The sequence below is a fragment of the Aptenodytes patagonicus genome, chromosome 5 (genome assembly GCF_965638725.1).
Source record: "Aptenodytes patagonicus chromosome 5, bAptPat1.pri.cur, whole genome shotgun sequence".
NCBI classification, from domain to species: Eukaryota; Metazoa; Chordata; class Aves; order Sphenisciformes; family Spheniscidae; genus Aptenodytes; species Aptenodytes patagonicus.
The window spans coordinates 27,486,530-27,514,396 of record NC_134953.1 but is presented as its reverse complement, the minus strand read 5'-3'; the positions used below and the strand labels follow the sequence as shown (position 1 = coordinate 27,514,396).

At 39.2% G+C, this 27,867-nt stretch overlaps 1 long non-coding RNA gene across 8 annotated transcripts in view; it reads right to left on the bottom strand.

The window, feature by feature from the left end:
- LOC143160413 (uncharacterized) overlaps nucleotides 1-27,595 on the bottom strand; it is an 81,960-nt gene extending 54,365 nt beyond the window's left edge. For 3 of the 8 annotated variants that reach the window (XR_012995373.1, XR_012995378.1, XR_012995376.1), the window contains exon 1: nucleotides 27,515-27,595. This is a non-coding gene — a long non-coding RNA (uncharacterized LOC143160413). The other 5 variants (XR_012995371.1, XR_012995377.1, XR_012995374.1 and 2 more) reach the window with 4 other exon arrangements.
- Nucleotides 27,596-27,867: the final 272 nt, after the last annotated feature.

The following is a 27,867-nucleotide window of genomic DNA, read 5'->3' as shown; positions in this document are numbered from 1 at the left end:
TTCTTGATCATGTTATCTGTTTGTATGGAGTCTTATGCTTTGTATTTGTGATGTAGTGCCAAAAAAAGATACCAACAATCTGTTCCTGGGTTCTATTTTCTCTTTAAAAAACAATCTATCACAAAATGAACCCTTTCCTCTTTACACAGTTTCTCTTGATGAATGTGATCCCTTTAGAGAAGACAGAAAGAAGATTATTTTCCAGTTCTTATTAACAGAGGTTCTCTTTGTTTCAGTGATGTCTCCATTTCACTATTTGTATCTATTTTAGAGTTCTAAACAAATATCAGCACATCACATAAATTAAGAAGATTAAATAGGGGCAGCACAAAAAAAAGCAAGCCAGGCTTAACCCTGATGTAAAGGATGAATTAAGCACAATGACATCAAACAGGAACAGGAAACCTTGAAAAGCAGTAGGTGACTGTTGTCTCTTAATTTATGAGAAGGATTAGAGTAAATGCTTGAAGAGAGCACGCAGAATAGAATAAGTGCTTTTCACTACAGAATAATTATGCAATGTAAGGCAAGGACATCCTCTGCCTACTCATCTGACTGCGAAGCACTCATCTCTAGCCATAGAAAACCTAAAAACTTCTGGTGTTTTAAAAACTTTTTCTCCATTACACAGTAATGAGAAATTCAGCCCTCCCAATAAATCACTTCAGCCTGCCCCTTTTGTGCAACATTGTGTTCCCTTGTTCCTCTCTTTATTATTAACTTCAACTCCACGGGGCATTACCATATTTAACATCAAGGACTTACAACCTGCACTCCATCACCCACAGAGTTGACAAAGGTGCGATGAAAGCTGTGCATTGCCAATGTTGTGCCTTAGTGATTTTCCTCTATATAGTTAAAGCTGTAACTAGTGATCGATGTGATCCAGCCTGACCTCTTTCCAACCTGTCTTAGCAGCTCCCCTCTTTGTATGGCCCCTCTGACGTTTCTTGTTTTAAATACATAATGTACAGCTAGATTGTCTTCTCTTTCTTCTTCCAAAAAGATTAAAGCGTGAATGAGGGGAGCACGATCATTTAAAGGCAGGGCATATCTGTGATATTTCGAAACACACCAGAACATTAGAAAATCACCAGGAATTTGAGATTATCATTATAGAACTTGCTACATTCAGGAATTTCAAAAGAACCCACCACAAGAGCTGTTGCAAGAAGCAGCCACAGCTGTATCACTAAGAAGACATACATGCATCCTTTTTGTTTCTTTTTTCTTTTCTTTTTTTTTTTTGTGTAAATAAATATCCACCTTTGAGACACAATCCATCTCCTGAAACTGCCCAAAGGATCTTGTAGATCCTGAACTAAGCTTTCTTGTAACTGCTAGCACAAACTTCTAATGGCAGAAGGTACCACGTCTTGACATCTCTGTGGCTATAGTTGGCTCCAAACTAAAAATAATATTTCATATGAGAAAATGAAAAGCGTCACAAAAATTTTTGCCTTGATAAAAAATGATGATGGCTGCTTTACTTTTGTAAATGTATTACATTGTATTAAAAACACATTTCTATCTATTCATTGCAAGGTGACATTCTTATTTTCTTTTTTTTTCTTTTTTGGATTGTCCTTATTGAGGCTTTTGGGAGTATTTCAAGAAACAAAGGAAAATTGATTTTTCCATTTGTTCATATCATCCTTCAGTTTTCAACAACACATTCAGACCACTAATTGAAATGTTTTGTTTGACCACATCAAATTCAAGCATTCTAATAAACTACTGAAAATATCTTACTCTTGTCTCAGCATGCCTGAAACAGTATATGTAAAAATGTCCATAAAAGAGGGGAAAATCACAGCAAGAGGGGAAAAAAAAAAAAAGGGAAGATAGAAATGACATATTAGCGATGAAAAATGCTACTAAAAAGAAATACATTTTTGCTTGGCACAAATAAGAGGCTTCTTTTTCGTTGCCAAAGTAAAGTCAGATTACTTTTCAGAGTTATGCAAACCTCAAAGTTTTGCCTGGAGGAGATCCTGAAAGAGAATTTGAGGAAGGTTCATTCCAATTCCTGCTATTTGATCCACAGAGGAGAAATACTGCTGGCATTAGCTCAGCACGCTCTGGGATGCTATTGGCCTGTCATCCTTGAAAGAAGAGAAGTATTGCTGGTAGGGAAAAAGGCAACTGGTCTCCATGCATGACTTCCAATGAGACCCAGACGCAGGTTATTAGAAAACTAGACCTCCACCAAACAGGATTCAAAATCCAGTGTAAAGTTAGTTGGCTATTTTACATCGGCGCCACTGTCATCTTCAGGGTTTTTTTTTGTATGTCAGCTCCAGTTACGGATCAGGATCCTTTTGTGTATTTGATAAACATAACAAAAACATCAGTTTCTGTGCAAAGGGATAGAAATGACCTTTCCTTTTATAGTTCCAGTTTTTAGTACCAGCATGACAGGCTTTTGACAGCAACGGGACGTGTTTTATTTGTTTGGCATTCCAGTACTTTACTGTGTGACACAAAGCAAGATGGAAAAGACGCTTTTGGCACTTGCATACTTATATCATGCTATAACTTGCCAGTAGGAAAGGAACAGAGCCTGAGCCTGCAGGGACAGCCTGTATTAATGATCCGTTAATCCAAAAAGAGTAATCAGTTACCTGTCAGACAGAAAGAATTTAGAAAACATTTTAAGTAGCTTCTTTGCTTATCAATAGCATAATGAGCACAAATCTGACATTTTCTGCAGTCTTCTAAACCAAAGTAAGTCCACTGCACTCAAAGCAGGAGAACAGCCATTAAACTTTCAGGATTGTGTTAAAACAACACTAGTGCTCCTTAAGCAAAGCAACATTTCCCCAGAGCACTGTCCCCTGTAACTCTTTCTTCTCCCTGACAGAGTGGATCTTTATCATGTCACTGACTACAATTTGAGAACAATCTGGTGAATGTAAGGAGACAAAGAAATTGTTTAATCCTCTTATTTCCTTTTCATCATGCTTTTAGAATTATTATTCTTTTCTGATTTGCCTTTGTTGTGGCATATAACACCAACTGTAACATTGCCTATAGTCACATCATCCCAGGAGCGAGAGCAAGAAGAGAGTAATGTCCCATTACTGCTGGGACATTTAATTCACCTCTGCCATCTGAGAGATTAGTCTCTGGACTGCAGATTCAGTAGTGTTTTATGGGACACAGCTGCATAGCACTACACACCTTTTCTTTCTGCAATATAACAGAAGTGGGAAGGTTACCTGAGAGAGCAAACTTTGAGAAGAAAAATTCTCTGGCTGCTGTAGGACAGTGAAAATGTTTGAACAAATCACAATATATGACTTGGACCCATGTCCTAGAATGGGAGACAGACATATACGCTGTCTTCTCTCTTCTTTCTTACAATGAAATATCAATGTAGAACCATATGTGGCTTTTCACTACAAAAATAACCCATGGAAGAAAACTTCAAATGGTTAGACCTTTGATCTTCATTTTTTTAAACCTATCAAAATCCCAGGGTTTGTAAGTGTCTCCTCAGCCTCAGATGGTCTCTTCAGGCTTTTCAATTCTGTATTTTTCATATTACTCCAATAAAGGGAGGAGATCTTTCTTTTGCTGAGAAAACAAATGTAAAACAGTAGAAGCTCAATGATGTGTGTTACAGCATGCTTCTGTGAAAAGCAAACTTGTAAAAATTGCATCTTGGGATTCTCTATTTATTACCTTGCAATTATTTCTCAAACCTATCCAGTTTAGCACTGAAAGGACAGGTTTGCTACTGCCTGTCACCAAGAGCTCAACAAAGGTAAAGCCTGATATTTTCTGGGTCATACTCTCTGAAAAGATCTTACAATGAGAATGTTGAAAAATCTCACTCAATGTGAGCCAGAACCCCAGTTACCTTCCACTTCTACAGGACTGAGAAAACCCCCCAAAGAGTAGCAATAGGTTATTTAAAGACCAAAGTAAATAGATCTGAGTCTAAGTAGATGCAGGAAACAGATCAGTGTCTCATGATGGCGAAATCTGTACAGTAAGTTTTTGACAAGAGGCCCAAGCTGGGTCTCATCCAACAAGAGTCTTTCCACCGAGTGTTCATTTAAGCCTATAAAGATACAGATTAGCTTCAGACAACACAAAGCAGTGATGTATTTTTGTATATCCTAGAATCTTTTATTGTTGGGGGGGCATGACTACGTACTGTTTTTGTAGGCAAATATAACCCAGTTCGACCCCTATCCCAGTCTCTCTGCCAGTTTTTTCCCTTAGAATTACTCCCATACCAATCATGGCTACATGACCTCCAGTTTGCTTGGATCAGGGGGAGAGAGAAGCCATGTATGCTAGTAAAATATGATGCAAATACATGCTACAGCCTGCAGCTAGAGTCCAGGAAAAGGCTTTTGACAAAACAAACACACTTTGTGGTCCAAGACCTCTACAGTTCCAAGCTGTATTACTGCCACGACTTCAGACCACTGCTGTGATAGGTTTTATAGGGATGCAATGACATTAACTAGGATTGTATGTAACTGTGGTATTTTCCTAAGTTGTCACAGATGTAGATAAGTTAAGTCAAACCATCTCATAGCACCGGGCCCACTTTGTGGGCTCAGGGCTCCTTCAGTGTGATCACATTTATTCTAATTTACTGTACTTTTGGCTGTGTTCATGAGGATCGGGACACCCGGGGGCCCAGGGAGAAGGGGATGCCCTGTTCTCCTTTTTCTCCTTGAGCCTGGGGCTGCAGCAGAAGCTGCCCTGCCTCGCCACGCGTGTTGCTCCTCATGGCAGCTCATCGGCTGGGAAGATGTCAACCGTGTTATAACCAAGGGGCAAGTTTATAAAGAAATGTAGAGGGAATAAGAAATTTAAAGACCTAATGTGGAAGAATTGCATGTACTGTTTCTGTTATTGAAACACTGGAGTCAGGCCAAAAGACAGATGAAAGAATAATACGACCCCTGGAAAACTGGGAATAATTTTAGAAGCTAGATCTATTTAAACTTCCAAAGATGACCTGCCACTATCTAGACCCCAATCTACAGTGAAATTAATAAAAAAAAATCTGATATTAGAGGGTTTTTTTAAAACATGTCAGACAAAGCCATACTAAGTTTGAGAGACTGGAAGCTGAAGCTACATAAATTCAAACTGGGAAAAAGGTGACGACTTTTACTCGATAGCAGTCAATCACTGCAAGAACTTCTCACGCATAGTTTCCCCATCACTTAAATTTTTTAAACAAAACTGGATGTCTTTCTAAGATATATCCTGTTGTGGAATAATGCAGTCTGCCCTGTACTATGTAGGACATCAAATATTCCCTTCTGGCCTTAATCTACGAATGATTATAAACTTGTTATATAAAGTTACTTGTTCCTATAGAGATGCTTGTCTCCTCCTTATTCAAGTGATGATATTTTCAAGACATCAAATGAAATTAGCCAAGACAAGGTGTGTTTGACAAAAATGTGCTGTTAGTTTGACATCTGTGAATCACAGCTGTACCTGTGTGGATGTTAGTAAGTAAATCTTGAGGCTGCGATCTTAAAACACACTAGGTAAACAGCCGTGTCACACAACTGGGTGCAGGTGTGCTATCCTGGGCTGTTCTGGAGGGGACAACCACCCCGTTTGGCCCTTTCTCTACGTCACCCTCCCCCACTAATAACGGGGAGACAATTTGCATTCACATTTACAGTGACTATTGTATGCACCCATGCTCATTTTCATGAACAAAACATGCTCAATCAATAGGTGCATTTTTTTCCCTGCCTTGCAGATGTTGTTGCAACAGCTTTGGAGAGAAGTTACAGGTGGGCTTTGTGCTCCTACTGGGTCCTGCTGTAAAAAGTCCCGTACAACAAAGGCTTGCAGGTGTTTCCCATATCTTTGTGTTTATTCCTTTTGAAACGCATCTGTTGAAATGCATCTTGCCTACTGCTTAAAAAAATATTGCTTGGCAATGCAGGTTGTTTACCTTAGCTTTAACTGCCCACCCACACTGAACCAGAGTGCGTTTTATGTAATTTATAGAGGCCACGGGTACAATACGAGCCTTTGAACAGCGAGGCTTCCCTCCAGAGTGGGAGGCTCAGAGGGGAAAGGTGACCCAGAGATGTGGTAACATTTTTCACCTCGACTTCACTTTCCAGAAGGGCAGCGCTGTAATAGCTGGCATTGACTGCTTTACCACCTACTGACTCCTCAACGTCCCATCAGAAAACTGCACAAAACCCAGCTTGTCTTTAGGTAATTGCACTTGTAAAGTAGAAGCAGGTCACTTCAGCATTACACATGGCATCTTATTAAGCACCTTATGACACATAAAATTAAGACAAAATGAAAGAAAATTTCCTAAAACACTTCTGTGGTCACAAACTGTATAATTAACTTGAATCTGGTAAGGTTTCCTGGGCTATGAGTCCATACTTCCCATAACCTTTTGGAAAAACTTTAATTTAATTTCATTTTGCTTCCGTAATAATTATTGGTATCCTGTGAAGCAATCAACATAAAACAAGCGATCAAAGTAGGGCATAGGAAAACAGACCCAAAATACATCTAGCCTAATGTAGATGGAGGCTGTACACAATTTGCTACTGAATTCTTAACATGAGCTAATAACTAAGTTGGACTTGTAAAGTGGTCTGGAAGGGACCTGGAAGTCAGAGGGTTATATTGGACAGTACTAATCTACTTTGCTCTGTTAATTTTATTATAGGAGCAGCATAAGGGGTTTTTTTTCAAGATACGGTTTAGAAACCACTGGGAGTTATTTGGATGCTGCCTTCCAAATTCAGTGCTTTTATTTTTTAATATTGTTATTCACTGGATAGGCCAGCACTTGCCAAATTCTAGCCAGTTCCTTTAGAAGCAGTGCCCAAAACAGGCAAGACCTCACTAGCACCTAATTACTTTTGGAAAATAAACATTTTACCTTGTATTTCCAGTGCTCTGCCTAATAACATGGTAGGTCCTCTGCTTCTCATGCATGAAGAGAGATTAGTGAGGACGTTAGTACCCACCCCTCATCAGACAGCCATCTACAAATAGGTGGGAAGAGTTGTTACCTGGTGTCTACCTCTTTCCTTTGCCTAAACTAGACAGATCCTAACTTTTAAACAGTTAATGGCTAGTGCAATAAATCCCATTTCTACTGTGAAGTTTAAAAAGGTTTTTCACAGAGAAGTTTTGCACAGAAAACAGCACTGGTAACCATAGAAGTCTACCAGCGCACTCCTGACCTTGAAGAGCAATTCTCTGAAGTTTCCATAGCACAGTAATCTACAAATTTTTTTCCTTGTTGCCTGCTAAAAAAATGAAACTCTTTATATTTTTGGTACAATAGATTCCTTGAAGTGTACATCTTTGTAGATAAATGATTTGTAGAGCACATTCCTGCTATTCTGTGCAAAAATTATATTTCATTTGTTCCCAGTTTGGTTAATTCTAAGTAGCAGTAAGACCTAAGAATGATGACTTTTAATGTACTGGTATGGTGTGCATAGAAGCCCTAAATTCCCTAAGTCTTTTACGATTTCCAGTATTATAGTGGTAATAATAGAAGTTTCAGAAGAGTTGCATATGAGCAATTCTAAACAGACAAAATTCTTCCAGTTGTGCTAAATTGGTGTAGGCAGCTACCACAGACTAGTGGGTCTAGTCCATATTCCCGAAACTAGGCTACTAATTAAATGTATTTACTTAATTACATTATGTGCCTGAAATGTAAAATTTCTTATGTATTTTAGTATTTTTATATCCTCGCATAACATCCTATATAATTTCTTTTAAGAAAGCTCAAAACACTTGATGTATGGTGATAGATTAATGAATGTCACTCTACTTTCCAATCTCTCTTATTCATCTTTTCCCCCTAGAAACCTTGGTCTTCATGCCACAGGTACCCAAACAGTTTTCACCTTTCTTCTATTTTCTTACCTCAGGCATAGTAAGTGTTTTTACTGTATGATACACTATCCTAGTCCCTTATTTAGAAGCTTATTTAAATATACTTTTACCCACAAAGTACAGGTCAACTGCATTTGAAATAATTGCCCTTAAACAAATCCAGCATGTTCTACTTGCTTAACAAAGTTGTTCTGTATCGTTGTTAATGAAATTTTGGTTGGGCAGGGAAAAATAATGCTCTGCATAAAATTTTGAGCTACAGAACCACACAGTTGACACCTCCATCCATAAACATGTTACCTCATTTCTAACAACCAGTGACACAAGGCTGTACCAAACGTTATGCAGGGCCATATGATTACCTATTCAAGCAAATGAAAGGTAGCGTTCATAACCAAAGGCTCTTGACCTGATGATGACCCACTTGCTCCCTTTCTTAAGAGACTTCTGTGAGGAAAAAAAAAACACTAGAGTGCTTGTTTGGGTAGTTCTCTGAGGAGAGACAAAGGGAATCTCATTAACCTTGAAAGAGATTTTCCTGAATCTAAGAAATGCTCCTTCATATTTTTCAGATCATTATACTGCTCTAGTTAAATTAACCAGAATAGCTTTCAGATGCCTGTGGAGTCATTTATGAACAATACTGGTCGTTCTGTCCTAAGATGTACTAAAAATGTGGAATGGCTCTTTCTATAGTATGAAAGCAAATGTAATGCTGAAGCGGTCTAGATGAACAGAGAAACATGTGGAACAATATAACCCAGGGGTTACATCAGCTGTCTTAAATACTGCAAAATCTCTTTTGGATGTCTGTAATTGGAAAAAGAACAGAAGGCAAAGAAACTAAAGAACTATCAGTGGGGAGGCTAACCCAGGTAAAAACAAATCTAATAGGAGAAGATGGAACTGACTTCACTGTAAAGCCAGATGATTTAAGTCTTCTGCTTTAAACTCCACAGATCTCACTGGTGGAACAACAAATAAAAGACATGAAAAAATTGAATGGGAAATATACGAGTTAATGCTGTTTGAATACAAAGTGAAATCAGGCGTCCAAAGGCGGTGGTGTCATTGAAAATGGTATTTTCACACGTTTCACCTCAGAGGACATCCTATTGTTATTTCTGAGTGAGTCACCCAGGACTTGTTTCACAGGATGAGCACATACCTTACAGAAAACCTTCCCAGTGAAATGCAATGAAAATAGAACAAAATGCTCCACCAAAGGAGTGCTGATGGACACCAGCTAAAGTCCACCCCGCACAAGGCAACTTCAGCTCCAGGCTGCTGCCACCCAGCTCCACCTGCACCCAGGAGTCACCCACACTGATTATTTTCGTCTGGGATTTTTGATTGATGGGCGCTAGGAACAGGAGGTCTGTATTAAGGAAAGTGGGAGACAGAAAAGGAATGAAGCAAAAATGTATGAACATTAGAGGCTTACAGTAAAGATTTAGTACATGAGGGAACCACAAAAAGACAAGAAAACTCCTCAATATGTTAAAATGTATCAAAAGATCTATATAAAAAAAGATATAGAGCCATTGGATGGTTCAAGTCAGCACCTTTGTTCAAACTTTGGTAAGAACTATATCACTTAAATAATATAGAAAGAATATTGTCTAATGCTATTGAAATCAGTCCAGCTGAAACTTCATGCTCGGGGTTAAGAAACTGTGAATATAGTTTTTGGCAAATACTCATAGAAAGAAAAAAAAAAAACCTTAAATCTGGGTTGATGTTTATCATTACTAGAGAGTAACATCACTTGGAGGTCATCAGCATAAAAGAAAAATAGTCCATGTAGTGTTACCTCAGACAACTTAGTTCATTTATAATTTCACCTAAGTCTTTGGTATAGACACCAAATTTGGCTCCCCAAATGCCAAAAACATAAGCCAAATGTTTTCAAAACAATTTTTGAAACAGCTGGGACAGAAGAAGATGATCTATAATCAGATAGTACAAAAACAAATAGAATTGTTTTCACAGGTAGCATCATCCCCCTTTTCGCAGAGTTTTTAATTTGTTCTCACTATAGCATTATTGCCTTGAAAACCAAATAATTAATAAACCAAAGTCCATTGGTCTTTCAAAGCCCTTTAACTGTGTGAAGAATACATTTCACATTAAGTCCTCTGCAGAATGACGTGACACTTATGTTGTATTGGAACTAGAGCAACACTTTGCTTTTTCCCCATTTCTGAGCTTTATGATAATAATGGCTGGATCTGCAGACTCTTACCCTCCCACGAGTGCTGGCCTCTTCAGCAAATTCTTGTTGCTGTCTTGTCTTCAGAGAAAGCCTTAGATGTACAGGCTTATCTTAGTGATTTAAACACAGCTACCTAAGGATGTGATGGATTTCCTTTATTTGCAGTATTCCAGTCAAGACTAGATGGATATCTAAGAGACATGTTATAGCTCAAACAGAGAGAGAGGTGCCTGATGCAGAAATTACAGGGTCAGATTCAAAGGCCTGTGTTATGGGGGAGGTCAGGCAAGGTGAGCTTGTACTTCAAACCAGTGCATCTACGCTATAAATTTCAAAGATGTCTGTAAAAGTATGAAATGCACAAGGAATTTAATGCAAAGCATTTACCTTTTTCTTTTATCTGAGCTGTAACCCAAGGCTTTGCCTTTCCACCACATCATTTTGAAAGGAAATTAATTTCCCTGCTCACTAGTTTTACTGAAATTATTTAAAGCAAATTCTCAGCTACCACTTACTTGAGCATAGAAACTTTCTTAACCCCAAAGCTCTCTCATTTCAACACTTCCCTCCAACAAGAGCTCCACCTGAAACAAAAATAATTTCTCTCCCTAACCTTTCAACCCAGAACTCCCTGTTCAGCTTTAAATGTAACCCTAGGGAAGAGGATTTCCCTCTCCTTTTTCTTCATATTAGATATTTACTCACTTACCTGTTTTCATCTAGTCTTTCCTCAGTCCCTGATCCTGAAAGGACCTGGTTCACAGGACAGTCATGGAGCATCACTGAAAGCAAGGAGGGTCTACCTGCGGGGAAGCTCCTTGAAGGGTAGGTCTACATTCGGGAAATCTTCAAAGAAAGGATGGAGTTGATAGACACACATATAGCACATTGGCATTATGGAGCCTCTGCTGCTATAGGAATATAAAATTTAAAACTTGTTATAATGTGTTTACTACATGGCTGTGGGGCGGAAGTCCTCAGTAACTGCTCAGGCTCCCCTAACCTTCTCAGTTCTCTATAACTTTGTGGCTTTTTCTGCCTCTTTGGGGAGGGGTTGGAGAGAAGAGAAGGGGGCAATAGAAAGTGGGTCCACTCCATCAGACTAGACGTATTCAAAGGTGATAACCAAAGGCTGAATGAACTTGACTGTTACTGTCCCCACCTAGAGCCAAAAGCTGCATTTGGTTACTACTTACCTCACCTAGAACCAGTCTTTGCTCTACAGCCAAGAGTGTCAGCTCAGGGGAAACACTGACAGTGTCCTATTAGTACATTAGTTTCTTAGATCCTAACATCTTATGAAGGTCAGGCAAGGAGAGTGTGTGCCACGTTTAACTCCTGTACAGCTGTGAAGGAAGAGTAAGCACGCAGCATGCTGCGTGTAATTGTAGGGTCATTTCTGGAACCTGAGGAAGCTCAAAAAGAGAAGGAAGCAACACTAAAAAAACAAGTCTCTTGCCTTGCTACAAAACAAGCCGAGGAAGTGCCAGGTTATCGTGAAATGGAAGCAGCTGAAAAATAGTAAAAGAACTGATACTTGCAGTATCGAGAAAAGAGCTCGTTCAAAATACAGTGTTGGGGGGACAACTGGAAACTGAAGTCATATAACTCTAAATAGAAACGCGATCATGTTGGCTACCTGCAAAGAATACAACTGTAATGCAAATCTCAGAAAGTGAGAGCTGCGAGCTGAGCAAGCCTCAGTGGGGGTGCCAGCGGCTGCCCAGATTTCTTAGCACTGGGCCTTTATGAGCTGAGCACTTTACTGAGCATGTTTACTTTAGTATTTATTTTCACAGAATCAGCCTGATCTCATGTTCCAAGAATGAAACCCTGGCATGGAAGTGGCATATCTGCTAGTTAACGTCAACATTTGATGTGCAATCAGAGAGCAAACAGGATTTCATATTGTGGTAAAAATTGAGTTACTATTTGCTTTAATTCTATTTTCTTTGTGTCAGATATGTTAAGAGTCTCGTAAAATAGTAAAAGAATTTCATTCTTACTTGAAAAAATAAAAAAAAAAGTACCTACTTCTACAAGTTCAAGCAAAATGTTGTAATAACTAGCTAGTAATGAATAGCTTGAAACATCCTTTGCAGAAAATATCATAATAAAAGACCCCAGCGATTTGCATGGTACTAAACTATTAAGGAGGGAAAAAGCACACTTAACTGTGAATGAACTACCCTGTAGCAAAAGGAAATTCCCCCCTGACTTAAAAATAGTCAAGGCCAGACTAAGTTATCATACTGGGTGTGTACAGCTAGCTGTCTAAATCACACCAGCTATAGAAACTATGCCCTGTGTAAATAATGCAGATCATCCATGTGCTTTATTGCCCTCTACTCTTCTGGACAAAAGATCACAGGAGATCGTGTTTCAAACCATGATGTCCCAAGTTTGGGAAGAACTGAGCTATTGGGACTCCCACTGCTGTAAGAAGGTGGTGCTCAGAACCACCAGGATTTAGTCTTAGGCTCACAAATACAGTAATTAATGACAACCACCACTGGCACAGCACTTCTGTAAGTCTTAGAGCAGAAACACCTGTGGCATATCCCACCCTGGCAGGGAAATGGAGCTGGTGACCTAAGTCTTTTCCACCTCTAACTTCTGGGGTTTTATGAATTGTCAGTCACACCTAAGTGTGATATCACTATAAAATCCCAGCCATGTAAGAAAGCTGGCAGAAGTCTTTGGCTGTGCAACTCTGTGGTTTTATGCTTAGCTGTGTCCGAAAGACTAAAAGGAGGTAGAAGGCTTCTAAGGATCAGTGTTGACAGTTGCCTTCAGATATATTCAAAGACACACAGTTACATAGACAGCAAACTCACCTGCAGTTTGGGCCGTAGGACAGACACAACTTTGAAAAAATAATAAAAGAAAAAAAAAATAAGGCAAACTCCCTCTAAACACCACCTGTATGGAGGAGAGACTGATATGGCTTTGGTGTTCAAAAGGTTGGCAAGAACTTCTCTGTGCTGCAGGAAGTCACTAAAGCAAGGCAAGGGAGCTAACGCAGACACAATACCCACTGCTGGCTCTCTGCTGAGAGATGGCCACGCAAGTCAATGGAAGTGATTAAACAGGGGTTATCCATGTCACCTACCTGGCCACCGCTACCCTAACACTGGGGCGGATCTCACTCTTTAGTGCATTTTTCTGCACAATATGCTGCAGTAGGAAAGTTTCTTTATTTCATGCACAAATAACAGTTTAATAAACCAATAAAAATATGTATGAAACAGAGAGGCAGAACTGTTTTGTTGTCCTTCTCAAAAATCCTGTAATGGGAAAAGAAAATGCTGGAAACCAGGTCTTCAGATCATACACCAGTACTCTAAACCTGGGATGTCCTTCATCTCACTGTATAATCGTCAGACAGATTTGGTTGTATATTGTATATTTGTATATGGCATCTGTATTTTTCCGAAATATGGAAGTGATTGTTCTATAGCATGGTTTAAATCATGCTATAGAAAAGGGCCACTCAAAACATAGAGCTGGAAAGCAGAACTGCTGAGCCATCTGAGGTATTTTAAATGAGATTTTGGTCCAGGTCCCTCTCCACCATGTCCTCATGTTGGGAAAGTATATTCAGGGTTGACATGGCTTTCCCAGGTGTTTTCTACTGGGACAGAGTGCAGAGTGTGCAGTTAATCATGAGTGCATTCAAGTGTCCTAAGGTCTTTGGGTGAAAGCTGTTACAGACATTGAAAAAGTGTTTAATAATCAGAGCCCCATGTCCTGAGCACAGGCTGGGTTCACGAAAGTTCACACACCTCTTAAGAGGTTTAGGCCAAAATGTAAGCGGGCCAGAGTCAAGCTGCAATTTCAGATGGCAGCAGGGACTGCACATTGCTGGGAAAATCCCAGGAAAATCATGGCAAATGTGTCCAAACTACCCTTTGGGGTAATCCATGCAATGCATTTGAGATGTGAACAGATCTCAGAAGGCACACAACACCCTCTACCTAAAGAAACACCCATTCAAATCACCACTAAGTTATCTCTGTCCAGGGGCACTCAGCTCGAGGTTTTCATTTTTTTTGAAAGGAGAGTGCATGCTGAATTTCCAGGATCATGTATATAAGGTGTATACTGAGTATTGCTGCTATTATAAACTGCAGGCACAAAGTTACTGTGTGCAGTTGCTTACAGTTGACAAAAAATACTTTTTGTCACAACTACCTCACTTTTAAATAATTTCAGTTGAAAATACATATAATGACCATCCTCATGAGAAATCAGCATCGGGTCTTTCACCTAACTGGAAATGCACTGGCAAGTCAAAACACCCTGTTCTTCCTCATTTGAAGTATGCTCTCATAAAAAGAAACTGGACATATGAAGGCATTTTTCCTCTGGAGGAGGAGTGAGGATGAAGACTTTGCCTCTCTTGCTCTCTTTTAAGCTGGGGGTGGAACAGATTCAGCAGGTTCTTCTCACAAATACAGAAAAATGTAGTAATCTAGTCCAGTGGGATAGTAATGAAATGGACACTGTATTCCATGCTATTACACTGTACGGACTGTTATGGCATAGCAATCAAGATGTGAAATTCACAAAAAAAAAAAAAAAAGAAAGAAAGAATTTTTGCCAAAAGAAAGGAAAAGGTGATTTCTATTTCTATTTTATGTAAATAGAGGCAATGGGAGAGCCACCTTGTGTAAACTTTTACTCTTAGGAGAAGAAAAGGATAAAAATCACCATAAATGAAAAAGTCACACCCACTGTAACAATTTCCTAGGTTTTTTCCCTAGTTTTGTCTGATGTAGTCTTTAAGACTACAATTGCAAAATGTTTTTTATCATGTAAAAACCTTGGACAGGATTTTTTTCCTCTTATGAGATAGGAATTACCCAAACCAACGTTAGATGGCCAAAGGTGAGTTTATCTGCAACTGCGGCAGCAGTTAGAGAGAAGATAAACTTCTTGGTTCTCCAGGAAGTAGGCATGGAAAGGAAAGAGACTATTACCCTATACAAATCAACATATATGCAAGGAAGCATCTGCAATAAGGCTGGCTTAGAGAGTCAAGTTGAAAAAATATGAAATTCCCATTGTATTCTCAAATTAGAAGTTCCCGACACAAGTAGTGCCTCATGCCACCGGGGTGGGGGTAAAAGCAGTCCTTTTCCTTTCACAAGCTTCTGGCAGCTGCCTGACTGTCCCTATTCTGCCGAGCAGGAGCTCTCCTGCAGGTCTGCAGCAGGGCTGAGACAAGCGGGACACTGGCCTTGAGGCAGAGGGACTGGGGGCCGGGGAGGTGGCACAGCCTGATGCAAACATCTCAGGTGCACAAGGGCGTCATGGTCTGCATCCACTGCTCTCTCCTGCAGGGTGGAGGCTCGCTGCTGCCCTCCTCATCCTCCTGTTTTAAATGCTTTTGGGTATTGCTTGCATGTATTTTTTTGAAGTGTATCATATACTCTTGTACACCAGCTGTATACAGTTTTTGTATCACTTTAGACAGTGCAGCAAACTCCTTAACACAACGCTGAACCATGCCATGGCACTGGGTTTTTTTCTACCATAAACCGATTAAGTATTAAGAGAAGTTAATCATTAGACAGCTAGTTGTACATTAAGACAGACTCCCTTCTTTGTCTTTCAGCGTTATTAAATGCCTTCTTTGAAATGCCACATAAAAGTGATAGATGCCCTTTCTTTAAAAGTCAGGCATCTAGTCAAGTTATGTTTTATATTAGTTCAGCGACAAAGAGCCCTCCTTGTTTAAATATAGAAGCGTAAAGCAGATAAGGTTAAGTAAGCTGGCTGCTGTGGGAGCGCCAGGTCTGCTCTCTGTTCAGATAAGCAGCTGGAGGGGCAGAGGAGTATTCGCTGTGCAAGATTGCACCGTATGAGTTACAGCGTGGAGACAAGGGTACGAGGCGAAAACAAATTAAGCTGAGGCCAAAGATGCAAATGGTCAAATATATTTGTGATAACACGTTGGAAGGCTGTTGGCATTTCCTAAGGACATTTAATGGATTTTGAAAGATAGTTCGTCATGGAAGCTGCTTCTTAAAACAACTTCAGAAACAGAGCAAACTCTCCCCATGAGCACTGAAAAGGGTGTGTGCGTGTGTCTATGTGTGTGCCTGAGTGTGCTTGTTTACATGTCTGGGAGGGTTTATCCTTCAAGTTAGCATTTGCGTTTAGAGAGCTTCAGGAGTGCTTTCAGAAGTAATGCCACCTCCTCAAAAACACACACACACGCACAATCCTAAACAAGAGGTGAATGAACAGAGAGGCAAAAAACCAGAACTGAGCGAGAGAGCAAGCAAATCCCCTTCCTAAATCACTAGGAAAAAAAGTTTCTCCCTAGAGGAATGATAAACTATATTTTTGCTTACCAGCTTTTAAAAGGCAAAACTGTTGCTCAAGAGAATAAATGCCTACTTTATGTGCCCCCCGTGGAACCAGGAGGCAGTCAAGTCAGGGCTCAGCTAATGTATAATCTATATTTACATGTCAAAAAAACCCCTTATTTATGTTCTTGATTTACAATCCCTAGTTTTCATAAAAGTCAGTCATTCCCAGTGAAAGAATGCAGAGTAGATTTATAGGATCTACATTATGCCTTAAATCTTAATAGCATTTTTAAAGCGCTTTTATGAGTCATCCTAAATAATGTTTTCCCTCTTTTTTGAAGACATTACTGTGTAAAAACAGATCCAACTCTTTACCTTAAAAATAAGATCATTTTAACCAACCATGCTGGCATCAACTCTGCTGCAATGCTAAACATTGCCAGTAATGTCCTTATAAGCCTCTGTTTTCAAGGGTTCGTAGCTTGAATGTAAAATGTGCTTTGTACTGAAGTTTGTCTGATAAGATCTCAACCTGCATGAGCAGTGAATTTGTTTTCACCGTCATAGTCAAAATAAAATAAATCTCTGGAGGCTTCTGTAAGTTAGATGAAGGCAGGTAAAGGGCCCGATTCTGTGCTTTCTCCCCCACACAGGCTCCTCTTTTCTTTGAGAAGTATGCTTGAAATATATGTCAGCTCAGGATCAGTCCAGTTAATAGCAGAAATATGCCATGTATATTAATCACATGCATACATGCAAAAATGCTGGCTGAGCACATGTGTTTGCATCCATGCATAGACACAGCAATGCAGTGCCAGCTGTTAAGCAGCTCTCTCAAGAACTGATGTCCTTTGATAGAAATTTAAACATTATTGAAGAAGTAAATAGTTAAGTGAAGTGTACCAAAATGGATTTGTAGAGAATGAGTTTCTTAAACATTTTTTTAGGAAACCAAGAAGCAAGTAGGTTGTGCTAATACGCTATTAGAAAATACAAATTTATATGCTATACTCACTAGTAAGATTTTTCAGTGGGACTACTCCTGACAGCAAGCACAACATTTAGGAGATATATTTGCAGAAATTGGGTCCTTAGTTAATGATGGATTGCATAGCACAGAGATCTCCATATCATATATAAACTGTTGTTGCCAAAATCACCTAACTCACAATGGTTGCATCTTTTGGAAGAGTCCTAAGAGTGTTGACTCCACCTGACATAAACAACAGTGACGGGGACCAAACAAATATCCCCAAAGTCTCCTTGGCACAAGCCTAACTGCCTCCCCCTTTCCTTTTAGCTCTATGAGGCTCGTGTTCCTGGCTGCACAATAACTGAGCTTCAACAAGAGACATGGATGATACCTCAGTACAGAATAGTCAAGAGCCTGGAGTGATCTGCACAATTTTGGGAGAACTAGGAGCTATGGAGGCGAGAAAGACCAGTTCACCTACCTCTCGGCTGATTCAGTAGTCATCAGTCAGCCATGGAAAGGGTAAACATTAGTGACACAGTCCACAGCTGTAGCAGACACGGTGCCATTCTGGGAGGAGGCAAGAGCTCCATGGAGGCAGTCCAGCCAGGTGCTGGGCACTTAAGTTTCAAAACCTGGGCAAGACACCAGATACAAAAACAAACCATCCAGATCACTTTCTTGGTATAGGTGTTTAAATTCCAGCAAAATGCTATTTTAAGTATGTAAATTTTCCCCTAGATTTTGCCATGAGGGTCTTTAAAATGACTTTCTGGAAACACAGATGTAAACATTTCATGGCTCAGACTAAACTACAGTATATTTATTTTACTTTTTATCTTGAGATCTTAGCCCTTTCTTTATGAAGAAAGAAATTGAAAAGGTTTGGGTTTGGTTTGATTTTTTTTTTTAAAAATTGTATGTTTTAACCTATGGTTACTTAACCTGAAAGTGTTCAAAACAAATGGAAAATATCTATTATACACTGGGCTCTTACAAGCTAGAGTAAGTATACATCAGATACTACCAATAGAGAAAGAATAATAAGTTGGGAACAGTAAACATTTCCAGTAAATTATAAATATGCTTTAGAGTATCCTGAATAACATTTCAAAGTACTTAGAATATTAACCCACTAAATCAGGTATTTACTCTGGATCCAGTCTTGCAAGCTTCAGTCATGTGAGTAGTCTCATCCATAGTAACAGGATTGCAAAGGTGAAGACCACTCATTTGGGTACACATTTTTAAAGCCTGCTGATATTCCCTTAAATACTTTAAAATTAAAATTTTCCATTTACAATAGCATTTGATATGTTGATATTTGACATGTTTTTTAAAACATCAGTCTCCATTCCAAGATGATCAAACTTTACAGCTAAAATCAGTCATAAACATAGTTATTAACCTTGGTAAACATTTAGATTTTTCAATGTCTTTCTTCAAGTGTCAGAAAACAAAGCAATTAATTTAATTTTTACATGTAAACAATAATAAAAATGTGTACCTACTATGCACAGAAAAGAGCATAAACATATATCATCACATTGTGACACTTTATATTAAAAATACCTCCTTCTCAAAGAATTTCATAATCAATAGCCATAAAGCCTAATGACTGGTAGGTGTTAAAAAAGAAATCATATTTTGGATACATACATGCCATTTCTAAAGCCACAAAATAGGTCAGTATCAACAAGCAAATAAACTCAAAATTCCTATCATCTCCTACATTTCCACCGACAAATAGACACTGATATTTGTACACAATCTATTAAGCTAAAAGAAGAAAGAAAGAAAGAAAGAAAGAAAGAAAGAAAGAGAGAAAGAGAAAGAAAGAGAAAGAAAGAAAGAAAGAAAGAAAGAAAGAAAGAAAGAAAGAAAGAAAGAAAGAAAGAAAGAAAGAAAGAAAGAAAGAAAGAAAGAGAGAGAGAGAGAGAGAGAAAGAAAGAAAGAAAGAAAGAAAGAAAGAAAGAAAGAAAGAAAGAAAGAAAGAAAGAAAGAAAGAAAGAAAGAAAGAAAGAAAGAAAGAAAGAAAGAAAGAAAGAAAGAAAGAAAGAAAGAAAGAAAGAAAGAAAGAAAGAAAGAAAGAAAGAAAGAAAGAAAGAAAGAAAGAAAGAAAGAAAGAAAGAAAGAAAGAAAGAAAGAAAGAAAGAAAGAAAGAAAGAAAGAAAAAAAACCCTGGGGACTTATCAACAGAGCTCAAATTACTTCCAGACATCCAGTATCGATGATATATACATACTTTAACAGGTATCAACATGAAATGTGATTATACAATATTCAGAGTTCTTGGCTTTAGTCAGCCAAATAGTTAAACAGACGCTTAAACTGGAGTGTGTGAGGAGTTGTACTGAAACATCACGTAACTGCATGCCAAACACTTAAGCTCTATGGACTGCTGCTCCGGAGCATGCTTTTGCTGCTCTTCAGCTATTTTCAGCGTTTAAAGTTGAAACTTGAGTGCAGTTTCTGTCCACTGCTGCATCTTTGCAGCATGGGAGGTGAAACAAATAGCAAAACTCTCCTCTGCTGTGCCCCGTGCAGACCAGACAGTGAGGTCCATGACCTAGCCTGAAAACCCACAGCTGGTAGCTCATGGAAAGCACAGGCTTAAAGCCTCTGAAAGCCTGATCAGCTGTTCTGCGATTGTGAAGGCACCTGAAGCCCCTAGGAAAGCTCCTTGAGTCTAGACAGGGACTAGACTGCAAAAGCTCCATCTGGCACTGTGAATCAGCTACTCTTTTTTTCCTACCCGACCTGATGGACTCCATCTAACAGGCAGTAGCAGAGCACCCCTACCAGGTAAGACTGCGCGTGAAATATTGCAAAGCAAAACACCAACAAGAATTGCTGTCTGCTCTCTTCAACAAGGGTCCAACCAACAGAGTCCTACTCGCTTTACCTCCCAGAAATATATTAGTTGGAATAGCTCCATCAGGACAGATTGGACAAATACTCTCCCAAACAGAGCAATCTAGTGACAAAGCTCTGCCTCCAAAGACCAATGGTGTACATTCCTGTCTTCTCACAGAAAGAGAAGTGGCTCAAAGGCCACTAGTGGTCACATTTGTCTCATGATTTCAAATATCTAGAGTCAAGCAGCTTCATGTACTGATAGAAAAGCTTTCCCTCATGAGGCCGGTGGAGCAGGTTTCCAAGACCAGACTGCAGGATGCCCTGCACAACCTGGTGTGATCCCAGAGCTGACTTCCCCTTCTCAGAGTAGGAGGTTGGACTAGAGCTCTCCCAAGGTCCCTTCCAGCTTGAATTACCCTGGAGCGCTAAGAATTCATTCTCCCTCTTCTTTCCCTTGTCCTCCCTGGGCCCCCAAAATTAAGCTTTCTCTAGGAATATTTACACTTGTGCCTTAGTATTTTCTTCAGAAAGCCTGCTGACACCAAAGGAAAGCTCAATTTAAGACAGAATTACACCTTTATGAATACTGTTAGCTATCTCATATGTACACTGTAATTTTGCTACTGTCAGAGCCACAACCATTTTTCCCCCCAAAGTGGTGACTGCCAGCTGCAGCTTCCAAATGACCATTGTAATGAAATGCTTTCTTTTCAAACGTGTCATTTATAGAAGCAGGAAATGTTTTTCACCTCCTGAACTTTCCAATAGCTCACAAACATACTTTTTCCCTCTTAACAAAAGCTTTTAATAGTTCAGATGTGTAATCTGTGTGAAGGAGTTTATGGCTGAACACAGTGGAATACCTGGATGCCAACTGAAACTCAAAAGGCAATGTCTTTTAAGCTAAACTAGAGAATGTATTTTATACAGACAGCGGAAATATTTTATGCAAACAGAAAACTAGAGTGTAAGAGACCGTGAGAAGCCAGTCACTTAATCTTCTGCCCCTGGACAATCAACCTGTGCTGTTCCTAGCATATGTGTACCTTGATTTCCTTAAAAACAAACCTTCTCTGGTATAGATTCCAAAATTTCCCCTAGCAATTTTTACTTCAAGATGCTAAATGACAAGGATATTATCACATGTTCTAATGTTTTTGGCTCTCATTGTTATTTGAAATGTGTCTTGTTTTCAGTCTTATTTTTTTTTCTTTGTCATGCATATACCATCCAACTGGAGCTTGTACACCAACTGACCTTGTGCTGAATAGACATGTTTACATGCTACCTCACTAACCCACACATGTGAGGAAACCTATTCTCTGACAACTTAAGAGTTGTTCATTTAACCATTGAATCTCTTGACCACTAAGAACTGAACATTCATTTAACGGAAGATAATTAACATTGGCAAGTAGGGGCAAGTTATCAGCCACAGACACAAAAATGCATGTAACTTGTTGAAGCATGAGTTACTCTTGCTCTAGGATTGCATTAGCTCATACATTTCCCTCTTGAAAGCTTCCTTTTATTAAGTATACACTGTGTATGCCTTAAAGCTAGCGCTTGCTTTTTGGCTTCATCCAGTTTGGAGTATGGATAAACCACTTCAGAGAAAACTTTTCTGGAGATGATGAGAATAGTATTGGCTAATGCCTTCTACTCCCTACCTTAACTTCATGTCCCAGTGCTGGCTCAAAGTCTGTTGATCTGGTTACCTTATTGATGATCATAAGCAGACATTGCAAAGGTCTTCTGTGAGATACTGAGTCAGCAAAGATGTAACAGGGTTTAAGCCTGAGTCTCCATCCCAGCTACAGAGAGGCTGTTGGAGGAAATGGGAGGAGGGAGAGAGAAGTCAGGGAGGGGATTTTGAATTAGGAGTGACAAGACAACAGGAATTAATTCTGCAATAGTTTGGAAAAACAAAGGTTATCTGTGGATTTTTGCCCCCCAAAAATGCAATGGGAAAGCAAATACTTCTGGAGATTTAATAGCTTTGTGGCCAGCTACTCACGTGGTGGTCACGTGCTCACAGGTACGTGTGACCCCCGGGCTGCTGACTTGACTCTGATGTCCTCATTTGACCAAGTTCCATCCTAGCCATGACAATCTTAGCCATAAAATCTGTTTTTGGAATCAGATGCATTGCCATGAAAATTTCAGTCCAAACAAATTTCATTTTCTAGTGAAAATGAAACCTTTTATTCACCTTTCACCTTCTGACCAGTTCCAGGTGAAGTTTGGTTACAGGAAAGATGACTTCTTTATCTGGGCCTCAGGATCAAACAAACATCTGTCAACAGAAATGCAGGCTCATGGACTGATCAGAAGTTATGACTACTTTCCAGGGCATAATGTAAGAGGTAATAACTTGGTTTTAGCAGATGGTAAAGAACTATGTGGGACTTCAGCAAACTGAAATTGAAGAGTCACTTTTTGATCAAATAGACCTCTACAAAACTCTTAGTGTGCTGTGGGCCAGAAGCTGTCTGAAGGTCATGCAACTTCTGTCCTACCTAAACTTAGAAGATGAAGTATAAAACAACACTGTAAATTGAACACCTGTGGATGGCAAACATCGTTCCTCAATATTGCAGCTATCATAATAAATGGGAAACCTCACAGTACATTATGGACATCCCTGACAGGAGAGATTATCTCTGTTTCCGCATGTGACAGCGTAAAATTCTGGAGTGAAAGCTTAATAAAGAGCAGTTCTCACGATATCTTTCTCTGCTGGCATACAACAAAGTTTCATTGACTTCAGATGACCAGAAATGAGATTACCAAATACCTCAATAAGGACTAATTAATCTTTTTGTGCATGTTAATTTTGTGATACTGCTGTATATCTGAATGGATTTATAAAGGAAAAAATAGCAGCATGGCTTCTTTTTTTTTCCTTTTTTTTCCTTTTTTTTTAATTGGGATTCTGATTTGTTACCTTTTTAGAAAAAAAATCAAAATGTATGAACAAATTAGTCCTGGGTCTGCAGAGGGATCAAAGGGAACCTAAAGCAGTCATCACCTTAAGTAGTTCATGGTTTGGTTTTGTTTAGAGGATTTTAAATTTGGGCTCAAAATGCTACCAGAGAAAAAGTATAAGCAGCAACCCCCAATAAACTCAAATCTATAAAGATCATCCATGACAATTGTAATATATTCTACTCAAAATGTTTTTGTATGAATACAATTTCACATACAGCAAAAAAAAATTGAAGTTAACAGAGGAAACCAGACCTGGTTTAGGATAAGGTTTTTTACTGGATAAGGTGTTTTACTAAACACAATCTTTGCATGTCATCAATATTAAAATAAGTATCACTAACCTGTTGTGCATTTGTGTACAGCTGAATTAGTGATGATGGACACAGTTTACCTGCCTGCATTTAAACAAAAGCTTCAAAGGCTTGAGAGGGGTATTTAATCTCTGAACAGCAAATTCTGACAGTATTCACCATGATTCAAAATCATATGCACCAAAAAACTCACCAGGTCCCACTGATCCATCTACCTGAAAGTTTTTACTGGAAAATTGTCTTGCTGCTTTTACTGCACAGTCAATTTTGGTGAATTTTGTGTATTTTTTCATTAAAGTTGAGCCAGCGACACTGAAAGAGTCAGGACAAGGACAGTTTTATGGGTACAAGTTCTTCCAACTACTTAATTTGCCTTGCCCTAAGATGATCCCTGTTGCTTATTTTTAGTGGAATTGTCCTGTTTTTCAGGAAGCCAACCTACTTTATGTCTGTTTGGAAGAGCCTGACCAGTCTTCTTGGAAGATCTGCCCTGCTTTGGAAAGCTCATCCGAGCAGCTTTGGGCGTTTCAGTCACGAGAACATTTCTCTGCCACTAACAGATCAGAAACAGCTCGTATATTCGGAGGCTGTTGACATTGTTTTCTTATGTTACTAGTTTGTTATGAAACCTTATTTTCTTCACCTCGGGATGTTTTAGGTAACATTTAGGTTTCTGCATTGCAACCTGTGTGTGAATCAATGGTGGCAAACACGTCATGTTCACAAGAGATGCCCATTGCAGGATATGGTAAAGGTTCAGTAAATATAACCACTGCAGTATTTTCTCATCCCACGATTTTGCAATAGTAACAACCGATTATACAATAAAGTACATTATATGGTTTTCCATCTACTTTGTCTTTTCAGTGCTGAATCTGCCACTAGGATCCTGTAAATTCCTAGTCTGTTATGTAGCATTTTTTAACCTACAGATTTCAGAGAATTTGCTATAGGAAGAGAGAAATCACCCTCACTTTGCAGACAGGTAAGCACAGGAGAAAAAAGCAAGTGACTTGCCCACACAGCAGCTCAGGGGCCGAGCAAGGTATAGAATCCAAACCTCCAGCCTCCACCTGCTCCTACCAGGAAAGGCTGGGGCATTGCTTTTGAGATTATGCAGTCAACAGTCCTAAGGAGTAACCTTCCTATGGTAAACAGTTTATTGATAATTGCTCAACTTTACCTTACTTAGACTCCTATCCTGTTATATGTAACCTAGATAAGTTAGTCCAGCCTTTCAGATGAAGTTGTGCTGTGCTTTAGGCAGAAACTAAGCACGGCACCAGGAGCACTCCTCCAGCCTCTTTCGTTATCTTCACATCTGACTGACTTAAAACATTTGTCACAATTTTCCTGGAATCTTAAAGTTCAATTTTGAAAATTCTGCTGGGTACAAAATGTGAAAATATGATAGCTACTAAAAGATGCTGATTTACCAGCAAGAAAGATGACAGCTTCTGCTTTAAAAAAAGCAAACCAACCAACCAAACAAATCCATCAACAAACACTAATGATTCTACAATGTTTCCACTTAATTTGAATTCATGCTCTGGATTTCACTTAATAGCATGGGACAAAGTGAGTCCTTGCAGCATCATGCCAAATGTGCTTTAGACTCTCCATTAAGCAGTCTGTAAACAATATTTAAAGTGAACCATATTCCTTATGGGTATCAGTCACAACTGCCACTGGAAAGTTTGTTTTGTTCTGTGACCAGCAGTGTTGAACATGCAAGTAATTTGCTGCCTCATAGAAGGGAGCAGTGAAGGTTGCCTGCTTCTGAACATCATGCTAGGAGACCACGCAGAAATGGAGAGCAACATTGTAGATATGAATTTAGCTTTCTTTATAACCACTGATACCCATTAAAAACATAACAGATCAAGCTATTATTTATGTCTAGAAATGTCACCAGAATGTGCGACTAAGGACACATTAGAGCGATCACTTTCTATCAGTTAGCAGCATGGGAAATATTTTTAGTGTATCCATGTCTGGATTATTCTGCTTTGGGTAGGTAACTTGCCTGATATTACAAAAGACTGTTTGATGAAAAGTCTTTACTGAAGGAATCACTGCCACTGGGAAGTTCAGAAATGATTTTCAGAAACTGAAATTTGATCGCAATAAAATCTGCGTTCAGCTCTCAGACAGACAGCGGTAAAATGATGCCTTCATGAAAGCGCTTCTAAGTGGGAAGGAGACCAGCAAGCCATTTGCCAAAACTCACATGCAGTGTTTCAGCAGGGGTCTTCAAAAGAAATGGAATAACTCTGTTACACAAAGGCACCAGAAAAGCTGAGTTTCACTGCATGTATTGTCTTAGAAAACAGCCCTTTGTACTTTGAAAAGAGCTGTAGTGGACAATGATTAAACTGTGTAACCAGGGGGAGATAGCAGTGAAAACCTTGGGGCATGTATACATCCCGCTGTGCCCACACGATATGCCGGCAGAAGGCAAGTCCGCTCTGAGTCGGGAGCTGGGTGACCCTGCTAGTGCAACACTACGTCTGAAGCAATCAGCCTTGCTAAGGGGGTCGGACCTGGCTGGCATCCAGCAGCTCTCCAGCTTTGACATACAGAAACGCCCTCAGCTTGACTTCATGATGAATGGCTAGAAGCTGAAGCTAGACTAATTCAATCTGGAAATACAGCACACGGTTTTTTAGCAGAAGCTGTAATTTTAAATGAGACTCTAAATCTGGAGAGGGCATCTAAGAGATGACCTCCTGCCTAACCAGCAACCGTGGGGCAGATGCAGAATCACGTGGCATCTTGGAAGACAAGCTGGCTTTTCTACCTTAAGAATACATGTATATCAAATATGAACTTCATTTTTATCCTTTCCCACTGTCCAGAGATGTCAGAAATCAGTTTAATTGCATAGACTGTCAAGACTCCCTGGGAATTATGTGTATTTTCTCTCTCTCTCTCTCTTACAGAATCCATCTTTGCTCTGAATAATTAATGCCATAGCTGAATCAGAACCTGCCAAAGTTGCAGAAAAGAATCCAACCCTTTTCTACAAAGTTTCAAAGCAAATATGAATTTGCTTTGCTGGTCTTTTTTTTTTTTTTTTTTTTTTTTGTCATTTGATTCTCTTTGAATAACTTAGCATGAATGAATTTAGTGGTACATAAGAAATCTTTGGGCAGATCCTTAGCTGGTATACAACTGGCTTCAGAAAAGCTATGCTCAGTTACATCCTGAAGATGTATCACAGTGAATTTGAAAAGCTCTCTTGGAGATTATTCACCTCATGTGAATGCAACTGTTCCCATCAGCTATCTCATTTTAAGGATTTTAGCTATTGACTCAGAGGACAGACAATAGTGTGGGATTGAGCCCAAGCAATTAACTCTTCATTCAGTTTTATTACTGACTCCTGAACTGGACTCCCACAGAGAACCTGTAACACTGTTAGTCAAAGAAAACAGAGCAAAATTTTAAATAATTAGAAGTTTGGAAGACAAAATCAAACAGCAGCCCATAATTTGTACATAGAATATTTTCAAAAAACACAAAAACAAAAGGACTTTAATTGAAACCTTTAATCCCAACAAAGTATTCATTCTGAGATAATTACTGCCATAAAATCCTCTGCCACAGAAACACTGACAAGAAAACCATCTTCAAAAGTTACATACGTAAGCAGCATGGAACTTGAGAAAAGAGTTGGCAAGGATGAAACCCTACAGAGACGTGAAAAGAAGGAAAGACTTTGGAGGGAACTGAGCCTTTCAGCATAAGTCATTCCTCTGTAAAAACATGTTATCATTTAGAAGACTCTGAAACAGGAAAAGGATGGGGAAGATTTGCTAGCAGAAAGCCAGTTCCCTCTTACAAATAAGAAACCAGTGGGTAAAAAAGAATGAATAGCAACAAACTGGATCTTGAAAAACAGTTGAGTCAACTGTCAGCAATACAGGTGATTAAAACTGAAATTATACAATGTCTTACTCACGGAGCATGAAGTGCCATAATCTAAAAAAATAGGAAGGTCATCTGCTATTGGGATTCCTCCATTCTTTCCAGCTACAATAGTTTCTGAGAGGCACAACATTAAAACTGTCACTGTCCTTTGCTCCAGTCATGCTTATTTTGGCACTTACCCAAGGATGATAGCAACTCATGGGCAAAGCAATGTTCAGTCCCTGCCATAGCCTTGCTTCATAAATGTTGGGTTTGGTTTGTATTAGTGGGGAAATGACATGTGCTTTTTAATATAAACAAGGTTGGCCAACATCTTAAATCACTTTCTCGCTCTCCATGTACTGGCTAAGAAGCTTTAGACTGACAAATAAATACACTTGCAAA